The 18,694-nt window shown below is 25.0% G+C and overlaps 1 protein-coding gene across 2 annotated transcripts in view; it reads right to left on the bottom strand.

The window, feature by feature from the left end:
* Positions 1-18,694, bottom strand: part of LOC129971427 (scaffold attachment factor B2-like) — a 181,629-nt gene that overhangs the window by 114,532 nt on the left and 48,403 nt on the right. The gene's annotated exons all lie outside the window — the stretch shown is intronic.

Genomic DNA, 18,694 nt, shown 5'->3' on the forward strand with positions numbered 1-18,694 from the left:
ATATTCATTTTAATTTACTCTTAATATTGTTTTTCCTTTGTAAAAAAGTTCGTATTTTATGAATCGATATTTCGGAAGAGAATGTAATCTGGAAAATTTAGCATTAGGTCTATGGGGCAGAAAAAGATTGATAACTCTTAAAACATTTCTTGGAATGTACCGCTCTTGCTCGAGTTAGCCTAGTATGCAGCGAATTGGGCTGTAGATTGAAAGGTCTGTGTTCGAATCCCTCTGGGTCCAATCATGTCAGTCGAGATTTCGTTTTGAAAACTTAGGTTTGCATAATTTCTGCAGATTTGGAAAAATACATACTCATATTCGAATCCCTGTACGTATTCAAAAATTGAGTACATACATTTCTCAAATTTAAGTCTATTGTACTCGGAGCTATTATAACAACATGAAGTACTCAAGAATGACTACATTTTACTTGTTTTTCAGTATTCTGTTTAATGTGCCGCCTACCAGTCAATCTACCATTATCAAATCGGGCTTTGGCCAAGAATTCCCAGCCACTTCGCGAAATGGCCAGCCGAAGTAGAATATACAATATTAATTGCAAGTACTTCGGACTTTGACCAAAACGCGAAATGGCAAGCCAATTCGTGAACTGGCCGAAATTCGGGCTTTGGCCGTAACATAAATATAATATTATAAAATCTAATGACCAAACAAATTTAGTCACATTTCTTAAATCAAAAGATAGTACAATTTAGTATGACTTAAATATTCGAAATAGCTTAAATCAGTAAATGACTTCATCGAAATATTTTAATTGTTTGAAAATCGACTTTTGAAACTACTAATGGGTTTTAACGTAATGAAAGGAGAAATAATATATATTCTAGAATATGAATAAATATAAAATTCTTGAACCGAAATTCATTTTTCATTGCCTCATTTTAAAAATTACATTAATATCTAAGACCTTTCTATCTATATTTTAATTACTTTTTTATTAATTAAAATAAGAATTATTCTATCGATTATTCCTCATCTCATATCTTCAAGCAAACAAAAAAAAGATCCTAAATATAAAAAGTTAGCACTTTCTGTGTAATAATGCTTAAGAATAACTGTCGAACTTTATTAGGTATTAAACAGTGTATCACAGGTTTTGAATAGTAAAACAGTTTTATGACAACCAACTCAGAAATGATATGTCATTGTTCGGTACTATTACGCACAGCAGTAAAGCACTCCACAGTAACTCTAGACAGCTTTTGGCTTAACTGTAGCGAAATAAAGACATAAGCTATAAACTCGCTATCGGTTTCTCTTTATGGCTTTTATACTTTCTCAGTAACGACGTTCAAATTTAATTATCCAGAATAAGTGGATAGCATTATTAATTCGCATTCCTTTATTGCCTATTAAGTCATAAAGTTGGGTTAAGCCGAAATAAAATTTACAATTTCTAATATATTTTATGAGCCGTTTCCTGCCCTGATTCTCTGTGCTAAAACACGTCTGAAAAATATCTATTAATGTGATTTAACTCTAAATTTAATAGTTGTTCCTTTAAAGAAGATATCAGTTGCTAAATCCAAATTTTGTAACACATTTTAATGGAATGTTGAAATTTTTATTGTGTGTGTGCGTGTGCATGTATGTATTCGTTTATTTGTTCACAATATGCGTTGCTGAAAGTTAGCATAATATATTTAAATATCAATTTCTTATTATAGGTATTATTTCTTAAAAGGTATGTTTTAAATATAAATTAACCTAATTTTTTATGAAAAAAGATATATAAAACTTAAAATTAATTTCAAAGGAAATTATTATTTCATAACTTTTTTATTTGGTTAAATTTTAAATTCACTCAAATATCTAATAACCTTGATGTTATGGGTGATTGTCTGAGATTCTGTTAGCTAACTACCTATGTTTCCATTTGTAGAAGAAAATAAAACAATATCTCAAAATAACAGAAAAAATAAAAATAGTTAATTAAAATCCAAACTGCAATTTATATTCTTCAGCATTTCTATTTCCCTAAAAGGAACTAAATAAATAAATGCTGTGCTTTTTAGATATATTATAATGTCATTCTTTCAGAAATTTTAGAGACAACTGAATTCGTTGATACTAAATAAAAATATATTTAATTTAATTAAAAAATTTTAAAATTCTATAAATTATATATTTAGATTAAATATACTTAATTTACAAAATTATATGATAGTATCATATTGAATATGTATAATATTCCATAAACTAGAATTAATTTTAATTTTTTAAAATTTAAAAAGTTTTAGAATCTTTTTTCCTCTTTTTAAAAAATTTCTGTTTTGCTACAAGATTTATTTAATTGGTATCTGATACTTAATCTCTTTTTAACTCAAGTTGTCTATAACTTTTAAACCATTTCAGTGGCGTTTTTCTTTTAGCACGAATTGAGAAAACTATAATTTTCATCATATTTTACTTTTTTATTTTTGAAAATGAAATAAAATTGTTAATGATCTCGAAGAGATAAGTTGAGTTTACGGATAATTAATGTAACTTACTTATCAGAACTGGGTCACTAAATTCTTATCTGATTATTTGTCACAAAAAGATGACCATTGTTCTCATCGACCAACTCCAATTTAAGTTTATAATGACTAATAGGCTGCGTTTGGATCTGCCAGGTCTTAGAAAAGACCATTTTCATAAAAAAATGTTGATACTTATGTTCTTCATTATTTATAAAAAAATAAATGAACTTATCGTATCAAATTTGCAGTTAACACAAAAAAATGTATTGAAAGTATCCATTTTTAAAACGAATGCCAAATTGTGATGAAAATAAATTCCTAGTCATAGCATGAATTCCGAAGAAATTAAGACGAATCAGTGCAAACCAGCTCAAAAATAGAAATACTTTGAATTAGGATTGTACCATCAATTTACTGGAACTGCAAAGATATTAAATGCTTGTGCTTGCTTCAAGAGGTGCTGTTAATAAAAACTGAAATTATAATAACAAGAAAAAAATTTCAAGAATTGATAAACAATTTTGAAATTATGTCTCTTCTACACAAATAAAATCAAGTTTATCATTTGAGATGTATAAAAAAAACTTTTGGAAATAATATGAGAGAAGATGTTGTATCCATCACTACTCCCGAGCTTTTCTACATCAAATTTACACTCAATTTTGTTTCTGAAAGAAATTGCTATGATAATGGTGCGATGTAACATTATCATAGCAACTTTGTATTTGATATTTTTTTTTGTTTTGTTTTGGTGATATTGACCATAAGTTCTAAGAATGCGTAATAATAAAATTGCCAAAACGATAGAAGTTTTATCAAATAAAATCAAAAATATGTCATTGATAAAAATCCATTCATTATTTCATGATTACTGTTTTAATTAGTAGAGAGAGAAAAAAAAGCATTTTTTTTATCAACCTAATATTTGAATCCCTTTAATTTTAACTTTCAATTAGCCTAAAACTACATTTACAATGGCTCTAAATGCAATACGATTAAACAACTAGATGAGAAATTTGTAGAATTAATTATGATTAATTTGGAAAGCTGTGATTTCAAGACCCAATTCTATAAAAGATATGCTGTATTTACAGGCCATATACAAGTAAATCAATCTAGGATCTTGTTACCTCCTGTTGGTGTGGTTTGAAAGCTTGGAGAGGCAGTTTCAGTCTCAGGTGCAACCTTTATCATTTGACAACAGTACAAAATTAATGAAATAAATCGCTATGAACATTATTTTGCTTGAAGAATTGTATAGGTCCACCAGATGATTGTATGTTAGATATCTTGAAACCATCTATGCTAAGGATGCAAATCTTTTATTTTAACAAGGATTATTCTGTATCGAAAGTGTGTAGTGAACATCTAATTTTTTATACACTTTTCTTCAAAATAGCTGTGCTTCTTTTTTAGATCTCGTTTCGAAGTAATGAAAATCTGCATATATTTATGTATAGAATTGGATCTATTTATCAGTAATTTCAGGTATTATTGTTCTATACCATAGTTATTTTTGCCACAACTAGATGGCGGTAGTGACACTTGGACCACTTGAATTTACAGAACATACCAAATGCAGTAAACATTGACAAATAAGAGAGATTTGCCTATTTTCAGATTCAACATTTTTAGCCCATATATAGAAAGAATATTTAAAAGAATCGAAATTTAAATATAATATTCCATTGAAAAGATTCCATAATATTGAAATAAAATATTATTATTTTTAGCTACTATATTGTTTAGGCTATGAAATTGTATAGTATATTGGGCGTCGTTGCAAATAAATTATCATAATCTTCTTAATGAAATTGCTATTCACATTTCAAATCTTTCAATAAAAATATTCAACATTATGTCGCAAAAGAAAAAACGAAGTTTTTGTATTCCGAAATATTTTCTATTCAAATAAGCTAATGAATAACTTAAGAATAAATGCAATTCTAATATTCATTTTGTTTATTAAAAATTGCTTCAAAAGATTGCTATAGTTTATTGAAATATTATTGCATTAGGACTAAATTTCTAACATGACGCTTTTCTCTTCTTAAACTGAGCAACAGATGGCGACACGAGATGTTTCAATTGAGACTTAAGGGCAAAGTTGAAGCCTTTCCGAAATTTTGGATAATTCAGTGGTTTATTGTATCTAAAAGAAACAAATATCAAAAACAGCTTGAAAAAAATAACTTCCTTTACAAATCTTATTTACCATTCAAAAAATTCAAGTAATATTAGAATTTTAAAAACGATACTTTGAATCCGCTTTTGAAACATAAATGAAAGAGTAAAATAAAAGATAAAAATCAAAATTTTTAGCTAGCTATTTATTTAACAAATGTCGTAAAAGAAGGAAATACAACATTTATACTAATTTCAAAGATTTATTATATGCTTAAAAGTTAGAAAATTAAAATAGAAGAATATTTGTATGATTCTATTAATAAATATTAAAAAGGTCATAATAAAAGTAAACTATATCACTCTAATAAAAAAAAATAACGTGATAAATAAGAAATTTTCCAATTCTTTATTTCTATGAATCCATCAGAACTGATAGAGGAGGAAAATGCTGTATAGATTTGATATCCATTTCTGTAAAACTATTTACTCAACAATACGATACTAACAACTGGCAAAGCAACTCGTCATGAAATACTACCAATTTTCAACTATTTTAAAATGATTCGAAAAGAATAATTTTAAAATATGATATTTTATTGAAAAACTGTTTAAAAATGTCATTTAAATGAATTATATATTAAAAATCAATCATAAACGTTCTAATAAAATATACGATGGTAATATATGGAACAGAAATTATAATTTTCAATATTTTTAGTGAAAATCTTTAACATATTTTAAGAATTAAAATGAAAGTATTTCAAAAAAAATAAAATATCGAATGCCTGAAAGTACTAACATTTCATATCTTTAAATTAAACTTTCAAATTATAAGTATAAAATAACTCAAAATTTCTGTCTGTACTTTTCTGTTGACTCTTTAGTACATGAAAGGGACTAAATAGATTATTTATTGTTAATTGGCAAAGTTCTAGAAATAATAACATAGAAAGAATAGGTTAGAAATCCACAGCTAATTTTATTTTCTTACTACTTTAAAATAGTGTGTTATGATACCAAAAGATATTGAAAATTATAAATAATAAAGAACATTAAAATTAAAAAATATTATTAAATAATATAATAAAGAACTAAAATTAAAATATTATTAAATAATATATTAAATAATTAAAATTAAATAATAAAGAACATTAAAAAAATAATATTATAAAAAATTTCATTAACTTTAATTTTCACAAGGAAACAAAAAAATTAATTTTCAAATCAAGAGTGAAATACTTTAAAACTTTCAGATTTTTGAATATATAAATTTTTTTTCATATTATAGAGAAGCCAAGAACGAAAAGACTGAAATGAAAAATGCTTCATATAGGGATCTTTTCGCAAATATAACTAATAACATGATGTCATATTCTTTTCATTATTTCTAAATGAACGACTTATGAATTAAAAAGAAATTATTTCAAATTTAATATCCTATTTTTTTTTTACTTCTATCACTTGAAATAAAATTATTATTATATTTTTTTTACTATATTTAGTTCCGCTATTCCCAAAAAATTACAAACAAGTTTTTGGAATAATAATAATTTTAATGTAATGACAGTGTGAAGGCATCAAATTTAAAATCCCATTAGATATTTATTTCTAAATGTATCGCAACTTAGTTGTGTTAATTTTTCATTCTGTTCATTAGTTGATTTTCATTTAATAAACACATGCTTACATTTACATTAGCTAAACTTCATTTATAAATAAGCTTTATGAATAACTATCTATAAAATTTTCTATACCTAATGTGATAAAAAAAAACTCTTTTATTTATTCCTTTAAGTTTGCATAAAAAATTTTAAGTGAAGAGATAAATTACAATATTTACTAAATTTTTACTCAAATTTATCATTTTTAAAAAAAAATGAAAAGACCAGTACTCATAAACAGATTTATGCATAATATATCTTTTTTTCCATTTTTATTTTGCTTAAGATTATTTAGTAAAAAAAATCACAGCATTTAATTGACATATTATACTGGTTAACATTGTTCTCTGAATATTTCAAGTTATGTTCATGATTTAATGTGTGAGAAGAATTAAAATATATCAAAGTACACATCATTTCTAAAGTTGGCATATCTTCATAATTTACTAGCATACTTTTAATAGCACCCATGCTATTCCGTGCCAGTTTTACACCCTTTGGGTCAGCTAAGTCTCTGTGGGGAAAAAAACCTTAACATTTTGTAAAGTTGAAGTTTCAACTAACGTGAAATTTAGTCTCCAGTAGGAGTATTTTTAAATATATGTTGTACTATTAACTTAATTATAATGTTTTGTAAATCTGCTTGATAAATTTTGAAATCTTCAGTATTATAAAATCTACAATCTAATAGCATCTACCTAAAAATTGAAACGAAAAATGATTTTCATAAGCTATATTTTTTTCAGTGATATCAAAATATCATCAAGAGATCTTGTTTTCTCTATTGCTTATTTGTCCCCGAATAAAAAAAAATAAAAGCTTACTTAAATGGCTAAAATAGATTTTTGAAAGAAAAAATATTTTACGCTATATTTTAATGTAACAACATTAAATATATTAAGCCATATATATATATACCAAATATATTAAACCATATATTAATGTAATAGCAGTCTGAGCATTAAAATAAATGTTTCAATCAATTATGCATATAACTGAGAAAACCAATACAAACCTATCAATAAAGTACGCAATGTAATCCTTAATTTTTAAAGCCAATAACAAAATATTTAGATTTTTAGTGTAAAATTACTATAGAGTTTATAACTTAATTAAATAAGTTGGAAGTATTTCTTTTCTTTTTCTCTTTTTTTAAGATCCTCATTTCTTTCCCTATTAAGTTCCTTTTTAACATCAAAATAATCCAAAACAACATCATATTAGTAAATGATAATAAATTTATCAAAAGACGGAAATTTTGAGAAACGTTTTAAAAAAATTAAATTTCTAGTATAAATTATAAACGAAAGCTTTACAGTTCACTGATATTTCATAAGAAAATTCTATTTTTAACCTAAAAAGTACCGCGCCCTTTACAGTTTATTTCAACTTTTTCGAAAACATTTAAAATCGTCTGGAAGAACAAAGAAAATGGAAAAAATTGTCGAATTTTCCTCTCTTTTACTGAGAACCCTATCGAGCGGGTGAAATGTCCCCTGTCTGCTTGTGACGCAAAAACGGAAGTTAGTGACCTGTGGTCACGCGAGCTCTGTCCAGCCGGGCACCTGGTGTGGCGGTGATTTATTCAAGCTCAAACTTTCTATCCATTAACGAAGCTATAAATTTATATTAAGTGCTGTGCTAGCAATCTAGTTGAAATGTTTGCCATCGAGTAGACAAAAGACAAGGTTATTTATAAAGACATTTGATTTCCATGATAAAAGGATGAAGAAGAAACGACTTTAGATGATGTTTGTCTAATAAATTACCGTTGACATTAAACATTCTGTCAGATATAATAAATATTTAACTAAAAAGACAAAGAGAGTGTTTTATTAGATCACAAGAAAAAATATAATGGCCTTCAATTAGAATAAAAATTTTGAGTATAGAGAAAGAATTCAATCAAAATATTGCTTTTATCGAAATATTTTTTATATCATGTATCATTTCAATCAATATTAATTAATATCAATTTTAATCAATATTAATTTCAATTAATCGATATTAATTTTAGACATTAATTTTGATCAATGTTTATTTCGATTAATCATTATTAATTTATTTCAATCAATATTAAATTCAATTAATCAATATTAATTTATTTCTGTCAATATTAATTTATTTCAATCAATATTAGTTTATTTCAATCAATATTAATGCAAGTATGAAATGAATAGCTAATAAATTTCTTCCGAATATAAGAGAAATAAATTAATGCAAAAATGTATTGAAAATAAATGAATAATTCGCGGTTATTTTAAAAATATTATGGAAAACTTATTAGAAATTATTATTAATTAATTCATCGTAATTATTTTTAAATATCCATCAATATTCGTCATAATTATTATTAAATATTCATCACAATTTATCATAATTATTATTAAATATTCATCACAATTCATCATAATTATAGTATTGTTAAATTTTGCACTTACAACACTTTTTAACAAATAAGGAAAACAAATCTGAAAGTTTGAAAAATATTGCTTCTAAAAGCTGATTTTTATTCAAATTTTAGAAGCAACATTTTACAAGAAAGTTATTGATTACAAAGAATTTTGCATAAAATTAATACAAAAATTATACCCATAGTGAATACGAAATTTATCTATGAAATTAAAGCAGATTTGTAAATAAAATTATAATTAAAAATTTAAACAAGAATGTAAGTAATAAACTCAGAAATATCATATATGATCATAATCTTGAAAGAACTCTTGAGTTTTCAGAAAATGGTTAATGAAGAAATTGAAATTACTTCGCATTTTTTTTAAATAATTAAAATTCTTAGTAAAAAATATTTAAATATTTTAAAAATAATCTTTTTGATTTATCAATTTATTCTCAAGATATGAATTTTATATATTGAAATTAAAAATTTCATTAACTTAGCTTTATGAATGTTTAGTATAATTATAGAATTTAAAATAAACTTTTAAGAATATTCTATGTAACATTGAAACTAAACATCCACTATTATTAAATAGTTTGAATTTTCATTAAAATAACACTGACTATTAAATTAACATAAATGACTTTTCTTTAAAATGAATATCTTTAGACCAATAAGGAATGATCAGCTAACTTTTCAATATATCTATACTTAATTAATAACTCTTAACCTTAAAATTTAGCGTAGCTTTATTTGATATAGTTAGTGGCTCGTTTTATATCTCTTTGAAGACTATTTTGGGGGAAATTCTGAATCGTAAATAGATATCAAATATTTCATTTGGGTCGGCAGCCACTTTTCAGATTTTCACACCACACCAAAAAAAATACATTTGACCCTAATGACATTAGATTGAAAATATGATGACACATCAAAAGTTCTGAAATCAAACCAATTAACTAAGATTAGTTAATTTGTCTCTCCATTCTGGTTGAAGAAAAACAATGAATACTAATATCTAATGAATATCAATGAATACTAATATCTGTTTTCTACATTTTATCCTTTCATAAATGCTAATAATATACACTAATGTGTATGTGTATCTGAAGTAAATTGTTTTCTACATTTAACCCTTACATAAATATTAATAATGCATACTGATATGTAAATTGTTTCAGATATAAATTGTTTTCTACATTTAATTCTTATATAAATACTAATAATGCATATTAATTTACAAATTGCTTCTGAAGTAAATTGTTTTCTATATTTAATCCTTACATAAATACTAATAATGCATACTAATATGCATATGTGTATCTGAAGTAAATTGTTTTCTATATTTAATCCTTACATGAATATTAATAATGCATAGTAATGTGTATATGTGCATCTGTAGTAAATTGTTTCCTACATTTAATTGTTACATAAAAATTCTACTAAAATTAATAATGCTCATTAGAAGAGATTATATTTTAATGAAAATAATTGCTAAAAATCCTTACTTTTTCAAAAAGTAAAATTTTGCTTTCTATTTTTCCCCCCTTTTGGTATCATATCGGTGGCAGATGACTCATCTTAAAAGCTGCGGAAATGTGACGAAATATCTTAATGCATTGCTCGATAACAAAGGAGAGTCTTTATCAAATGCATTAGCTAGAAAATGGATTTTAGGTGTAAAATAAGAGTCACGGCATATATTTGATGTGTCAGGTTAGCTTCAATGATTATGGACAATAATCGTGAGATTTATTTTCGTTGCGAGTACTTTCAGCTGCGATGTCATTTACGGCGAAATGTGACTCATTTTTCCCTCTAATTATGTTCTTTTACTTTCAGTAATAGCTGTCGAAAAACAAGTGCTTCTAATCTGTAGCATATCTTCTTTCACTAATATTGTTTATATAATTTAATTTTATTTAACAAAAAGCAATTTTATGAAAACTTTATCATTACTACAATCAGTCTAACTTTATTTCGAGAACAGTTACTAATTTAATTCTTTCATTCTTTTAGGCGTTTAAAGCTTTCGTGACATTTTTAAAGTGTTACTACAAAATCATCGATTCCGCTTGTCGGTAGAGTTGTTTGTTTGTTTCGTTATATTCGATTTTTTTTTTTTTTACCTGCCTTTAAAGCATATAATAACTTCAATGCTAAGGAGTATTTTTAAAAATGTGGGAAATATAACAATTATTTTCATAAGCAAAATATCCTTAATCCAAAATCCATACTATACGTTCATTTCATTAAAATTTAATGATTATTCTTTTTGTAAATTTCAGTTTTTGTTTTTTATTAAAAAAAACTGCTCTGTTAATTGAAATTAAGATATTTATTTTAACTAAACTTTATACAGAATATTATTTATGATATTATAAATACCAGGTGGTAATCTATAGGTTAAACCTCTCCTCTCTCTTGCATTTCTTAAGCATGAAAAAGGCCATTTTAATGGATGATATTTTAATCAAGAGATGTATTTCATAAACGATATAAAATTAATGAAAGTATAGTCCTTGCTTTGACAAGTGAAGTTAGAGCTTAGCTTAACTTTAAAAATTTTGTTTTATTTCCCATTATAACTTCTTTTTTTAGATTTTTACTTTTTTATATATTTTATTCTTTCAAGTCAAAGCAATTTTATAAAAGAGGATGAGTTAAGAAAGTTCATCTTCTGAAATTTTAGAATTTTATATGTTTCTAAATTAACGAAATGTTAGAATCTCATGTATGTTGAATATTAGAAATTTGAAGAACAATTTTGTAAAAGAGGATGAGTTAAGAAAGTTCATCTCCTTAAATTTTAGAATTTTATATGTTTCTAAATTAACGAAATGTTAGAATCTCATGTATGTTGAATATTAAAAATTTGAAGAACAATTTTATAAAAGAGGATGAGTTAAGAAAGTTCATCTTCTTAAATTTTAGAATTTTATATGTTTCTAAATTAACGAAATGTTAGAATCTCATGTATGTTGAATATTAAAAATTTGAAGAACAATTTTGTAAAAGAGGATGAGTTAAGAAAGTTCATCTCCTTAAATTTTAGAATTTTATATGTTTCTAAATTAACGAAATGTTAGAATCTCATGTATGTTGAATATTAAAAATTTGAAGAACAATTTTGTAAAAGAGGATGAGTTAAGAAAGTTCATCTCCTTAAATTTTAGAATTTTATATGTTTCTAAATTAACGAAATGTTAGAATCTCATGTATGTTGAATATTAAAAATTTGAAGAACAATTTTGTAAAAGAGGATGAGTTAAGAAAGTTCATCTTCTTAAATTTTAGAATTTTATATGTTTCTAAATTAACGAAATGTTAGAATCTCATGTATGTTGAATATTAAAAATTTGAAGAACAATTTTGTAAAAGAGGATGAGTTAAGAAAGTTCATCTCCTTAAATTTTAGAATTTTATATGTTTCTAAATTAACGAAATGTTAGAATCTCATATATGTTGAATATTAGAAATTTGAAGAACAATTTTGTAAAAGAGGATGAGTTAAGAAAGTTCATCTCCTTAAATTTTAGAATTTTATATGTTTCTAAATTAACGAAATGTTAGAATCTCATGTATGTTGAATATTAAAAATTTGAAGAACAATTTTGTAAAAGAGGATGAGTTAAGAAAGTTCATCTCCTTAAATTTTAGAATTTTATATGTTTCTAAATTAACGAAATGTTAGAATCTCATGTATGTTGAATATTAGAAATTTGAAGAACAATTTTGTAAAAGAGGATGAGTTAAGAAAGTTCATCGCCTTAAATTTTAGAATTTTATATGTTTATAAATTAAAGAAATGTTAGAAACTTGTGCATGTTGAATATTAGAACTTTGAAGAATATTAAACTATTTCAGCAAATATCTTTAATTTGAAATGTAGTAACCTTTCAATGAATAAACATAAGTACATTTCTTTTAGTTTATCAGCAACAACTCTTCACTTTTTTAGTCAAATTTAAGTTTAAAATTGAGAATGAAAAGAAAAAAATTATTACTTAATGTATTATTCTAGAAAAATAAAACTTCATTTTCTATTAAAGAATTAGTAAATATGTTAATGAATAATCCTTAAATAAGTTATTTTTTCTTCATCCTTAAATTTATTCAGTTATGTCACCATGATTTCCTTTTTCCTTATATACAATGTTATTTGATAAGTTTTGAGCCTAATAATCAACTAAAAGTAATTAACTAGAAAAAAATTAAAATTTCTTCGAATTGAAACGTGAATAAAAGTGATTTAATGCAAATAAAATAAGTATTTGATAAAGTGAAAGATCATTGTTTTTATGTTATAAATTCAAAGCAAAATAATTTTCATTAAAAATGCAGTACATTTTCTTGTACTAGAAGTGGAGTTCCCATTCATAAATTTTTTGGCATTTTTATCTTTAAAAAATGTGTAATGAAGAAAAATATCAATATATTTTTTTAAGAAGACAACCTTCAAAATTAATACAAATATTCAGTTTTAGAACTAACTTTTTTTTTCTTATATGGTTGTATATAAAATTTTACTCATTTCAATATTTTAAGTTAATATTTCTTGGAAGCAAAGATCAATTTACTTTTTTAAATAAGTACATGTAAGGACATTTAGGATTGCTTGGAGCTTCTCAGTCATTGAAAACTTCAAAACCTATATTAGATACTATATAATATAATTTAAAGTTTATATCACATAAAAGACATACTTATATTTCTTATCACTTTACTGCAATTAAAGATTCTCATTGAAATCATTTTAAGCCAAAATTGCTTTCTCGCATAGGAATACAAAAATGTATTAATAATTTTTATACATTTTTATCAATTTTATTTTGTAAATGTTAATATTTTCATATTCTTACTACTTCTAGTTTGCCCCAAAAATGCACTTCCAAACCCAAACGGACGAATACAAAATAAAGGGTACTGATTTTACAAATTTTTCAATAAACTCTGCTATTTATTTTTGAAAATATTTATTAACTTCAGCTAATAATTGGAGACAATCTATTTTAGTATTTCGTGAAGCAAAGTAATTGAGTTCTCCTTAATGAACAAGGGCCGAGGTGGCTGGTGGTCTCGGCTTGTGAGCCGTAGGGATCCAGGTTCAAGACGCGATTCCACCGAAGAACAGTCGTGTAAGGGAGTCACTCAAAATCCGTCAAGGTCAAACGTTTTCACTCTGGTGTGTTGTGGATGTTTGTAGAGGAGGGTACCAGCTCAGATGTCATCCTTGTCATCTGATCGGGGTTGAAAATTACGAGGTCAGTCCCAAAATAGCTCTAGTATTGCTTTACAATGGGACGTTAATATAATTAAACTGAACTAAACTTTAATTAACAAACAAGAGAAATATTTCTTTAAAATTATTAACTTAAATTTCGTATAAAATAATTTCGTAAGTTACATATTAACATGAGTAATGAAATTTTCTGTTCAACATTGAATAAATTTTAATTTTAAAGACATATTTATTTATTTTTTCTTTATATCTTTTGAGAAAAAATGTAAACTATAATAAACAAAGAAACACTAATTTGAAATATGTTCGATCTTTTCAACAAGGTATAATAAAGCATTGATTTAAAATAAAATAAAATGCTGATAAGAATTATAATTCAAGAATTCTAATTTATATTAATTACCTTAGCAATTCTACTGTACATTTTAAAAATAATTGAAAAACTTTAAAAGTGCTTTAGGTACACAAAAAGCAGACATTTTGGCAATGAAGCATGGGATTGGAAATTGAAGAGGGCGTTACAAGGGATCGTTTGTTAGTGGAAACATGCATTGGTTCAAATGGCGAATTTCGAACACTTAATTTGTTTCAAATGTTCGTCGTTGATGCTATGTTTGATTTTATATTACACTGTATGTCAGGCTCTGTACGATTTATAGTACTATTTATCCAAGTAACAGGATGGCCGTGTTATTGTAAAATTGCATTTCTTCAAATCTGTGCTATACTCTTTATATGGAGTAACCTTTTCTTTCAGTTAAACCACTTATTAAAAGCATCCTATAGTAGTCCACTCTTTGAGTTTTTAGCTCCATGTTCCTTCCCAAAAATGCTTTATATTTGTCTATCCAATTTATACTTAACTTTTGCGGCAGGATTTTTTTAAATAGTTTGTATATTTCTATTTTATTATGACATTCACTCACTTTTTCTAAAATTTGCTTAAAATAACTATTTAATTTCTTTAAATATTTAAAATGAGAATCTGTAATGTATATGCAATGTCACAAATTAACATCATTTAAAATGATGACTGTTATACTTTTTACTATCATCCTTAATTGATTTGGACTTGTCAGTTGGATTTTTTTTATTTTTCCTCTTCGTTTTTAGCTGACCGCCTTTAAGAACCAGCTGCTTGGTGGGAAATTATAGTTACTTTCAACTGATTCCCTTAAATATAACTTAAAGTTCACTATTTCACGAAGGAAATTGTGATACTAATTGTGATGTAAGCATTAGAAAAATTATGATGTAAATTGTGATACACAATAACGCTAAGTTACTTTAGTACTCTTAAATCTTTCCTATTCATTGTGTCTATTAAATACGCTAATAGAGGTCATACGACATCATTACGCTATTAAATACGTAATTATTCCGACAATCTAATTTTCACAATGTAATCTCACATTCTTATTCTTCATGTAAAAAATACGAATATTAAAAAGTATCTTTCTTTTTATAAGCTTTTAACAATGCAGGAAAATCTCATGATTAAATATCGGATGAAACGATGAAAATAGTTTGAAATGATGATCAAAAATGCCATAAATTATTCAAAAATATTTTTTTCGAAAAACTTCCAAATTTCTGGAAATTTGAACTGCAACTAAATTGGTATCATTAAAAAGGCATTCCTTTTTTATTTTAAAATAGTTTAAAAATCAATTTTCATAGAAAAGAGACTTGAATGATTTCTAATTAAATAAAATTACAAAAATATCACTCCAGAGTGCACATTCCTACCCTTCAAAGTATACTTGTGCCAGATTTGGTAACCCAAGATCAAATGGCCTGACATATAGCATTCCAGCACTCGCTGATACATATTCTCCTTTATTATTAGTAGACCTAGAAAATTATGTATGAATAGGCTTCATAATAAATTTGATGGAAATATTACAAAACTGAACTGCAGTTTTATTTTACTGAGAACTGTTTCATAATCAAATAATAAAATCAATCTATTATTCAAAATTCATAAATAATTTCAAAAAGAAATCCAAGGATATTTTCTGTCAAAACTAAAGAGACCTAAAAATAACTGAATATGCTTATGGCGTCCCTTTTTTCTGCTTAAAATAATTTATCAAAATTTACAATTATTAAATGAAATGATCTAAAAACTGATGATTGAAAGTATTACGTTGTGCAGATAATTGTATTCAAATATATAAATAAAATAATGAAGCCTCCTTAATAAATTATTGATTCAAAAATTTGTAGAAGGTAAGAAAAAATGCTAAATGTTAGAAATTATCATATCAAAGAAAAAAAAATGGATAAAACACTTTATTCCTATCAAAAATAAATCAGGAAAATTCCCTATTAGTTTTTTGTTTTGAGAAGGATATTTTTCTTTGTAAAAATATTTTTTTTCTTGTGAAAATTAGTTTGTAAAATTTAGTTGAACTTAAAAATTACTGGACTTTTTTGTTTTATATTTCAAGTGCGAGGGAAAAAGCATTCTGGGAAATAGATATAATTTAATTTATTCGCTTATCTATGACTATTATTTTCAATAATTGATCTTTATTCTAAATGCTCTAAAAAGAATTTTAAACATGCGGATTAAATCTAAAATAAGAAGATTATGAAAACAATTAAAATAAATTTTAGTTTATAATATCGTAGCATAATAAAGTTGCAGAATTAATTTGTTTATATTTGTATTATTTTTTTAAAAATAACTCTTAATTATTAGCATGTATATAGCACAGTCATTAAAACGAATGAAAACATAGAAATAAAATAAAATTGTATTGAAAATTTATGAAAAATCAGAAACATTTGTATAGAAATAAAAATAATATCATCATAAAATTAATTTTTTTTTAAATTTTAAAGTAATGTAAAATGGATTTTCGCGCAATTATGTGCTTTAAAATTATTGAAACAAGTGATAAAATTTTGAATGTTTTCCATTTAAAGTTTGAATTAAAATTTTGGAAAAAAAATCTTTATTAATAAAGCTCTAATATTAAAAAATAATTATTTTCCAAATGTTGTATTTCTGATCTAACAATCTGCGCTATATAGATTTTTGAGCAATTTTTACTATGCATGTGACATGATACAATTTTAAAAAAATATGCCAGCTTATAAGCATTATTGTTTTAAAAAGGAGAAAATTTATCATTATTTATATCCCGACAAGACAGAGAGAGAATAAAAACTTCTATAGATTTAATAATAAAACAAATGATCTCGAAAAGATATTTTTTGAGTAACTATTCGAAAAATAATAAATGAGACTCCTCAAGTGTCAGATATTTTAGAAAAAAACTTCTTCACTGAAAAAAAAAATGAAATGTCTCTTACATTTAATCAGTTTTTACAGCTATCTTCTAATACAGTCATTTATTTTCAACAAATAGCTCATTTTTATTTTTCAAAATCAGTTATACTTCGGCTTCGGCCATGCAGAACAGAGAAAACTTCATTATAAGAATAAAAGAATTAAAAAAAAGTAAAACATAAAAGAGGTCATCAACAATTATAAATATTGCTCAGTTAGGCATCTGAAAAGCCTGTTCTAGTTTTCGGTACTTTCGGGACTCGTGTTTTCGCAGAATAGTATTTAACGATTAATATGATGGAATATATTATATACTTCGCGTGCTAATTCTTTATCAATCCACTTACTGTGGTAGCAAAAAAGTGTCAAGGCTGAATCATTAGGAGATGTATGTCAAAACCTGAAAGAATTGTGCAGCGAAGAGCAAGTTATGTTTTTGTTTCTGATAATTTCGTTCTACTAAATAAATAATAGAGAGTTTAAAGGATAAATAAAAATAATAAATACCAACAAAAAAAGATGCAGTTTCAAATCTTCTTTTTTTAAATCATTAATATGATTATATTTTTTAATCATCTCAATGCGAATAAGAAATTATTTGAGTCATTAAAATAGAGCAAAATTATTATGTTATGTAGAGCAAAATTATAATAAATTGAAGGAGCTGACATAAAAAGACATATAATAGAAATTTTGATAAGCAGATATAATATAGGATCTTTAAGCATTAAATCTTCATTTGAAAGCCAAAACTCTTCTCAATGCTTTTTAGTATTGCCCATGCATGTACGTTAATTAGTTAAAAGCTATGGTCAAAAATGTGAAGGTCACTGTCGACTTTTCACTCAGAAACGTTTACTTTAAAGTCATTTTTCTCAATACTATATTTTCAGAGCTTGTGCGCAATATTATACAAAAACTGTTCGTTCATCAATATTAAATTTTCCAGCTTTGCATACATATAATAAAGAAAAAATAAATACATTGTTATGTACACTTAAAGATATTGGTTATGTACACTTAAAGATATTGGTTATGTACACTTATTGTTATGTACAAAATTAAAAACATTGTTATGTACACTTAAAGATATTGGTTATGTACACTTAAAGATATTGGTTATGTACACTTAAAGATATTGGTTATGTACACTTATTGTTATGTACACTTAAAGATATTGGTTATGTACACTTATTGTTATGTACACTTAAAGATATTGGTTATGTACACTTAAAGATATTGGTTATGTACACTTAAAGATATTTGTTATGTACACTTAAAGATATTGGTTATGTACACTTAAAGATATTGGTTATGTACACTTAAAGATATTTGTTATGTACACTTAAAGATATTGGTTATGTACACTTAAAGATATTGGTTATGTACACTTATTGTTATGTACACTTAAAGATATTGGTTATGTACACTTAAAGATATTGGTTATGTACACTTAAAGATATTGGTTATGTACACTTAAAG

Source organism: Argiope bruennichi, chromosome 1 (genome assembly GCF_947563725.1).
Source record: "Argiope bruennichi chromosome 1, qqArgBrue1.1, whole genome shotgun sequence".
Classification (NCBI taxonomy): domain Eukaryota; kingdom Metazoa; phylum Arthropoda; class Arachnida; order Araneae; family Araneidae; genus Argiope; species Argiope bruennichi.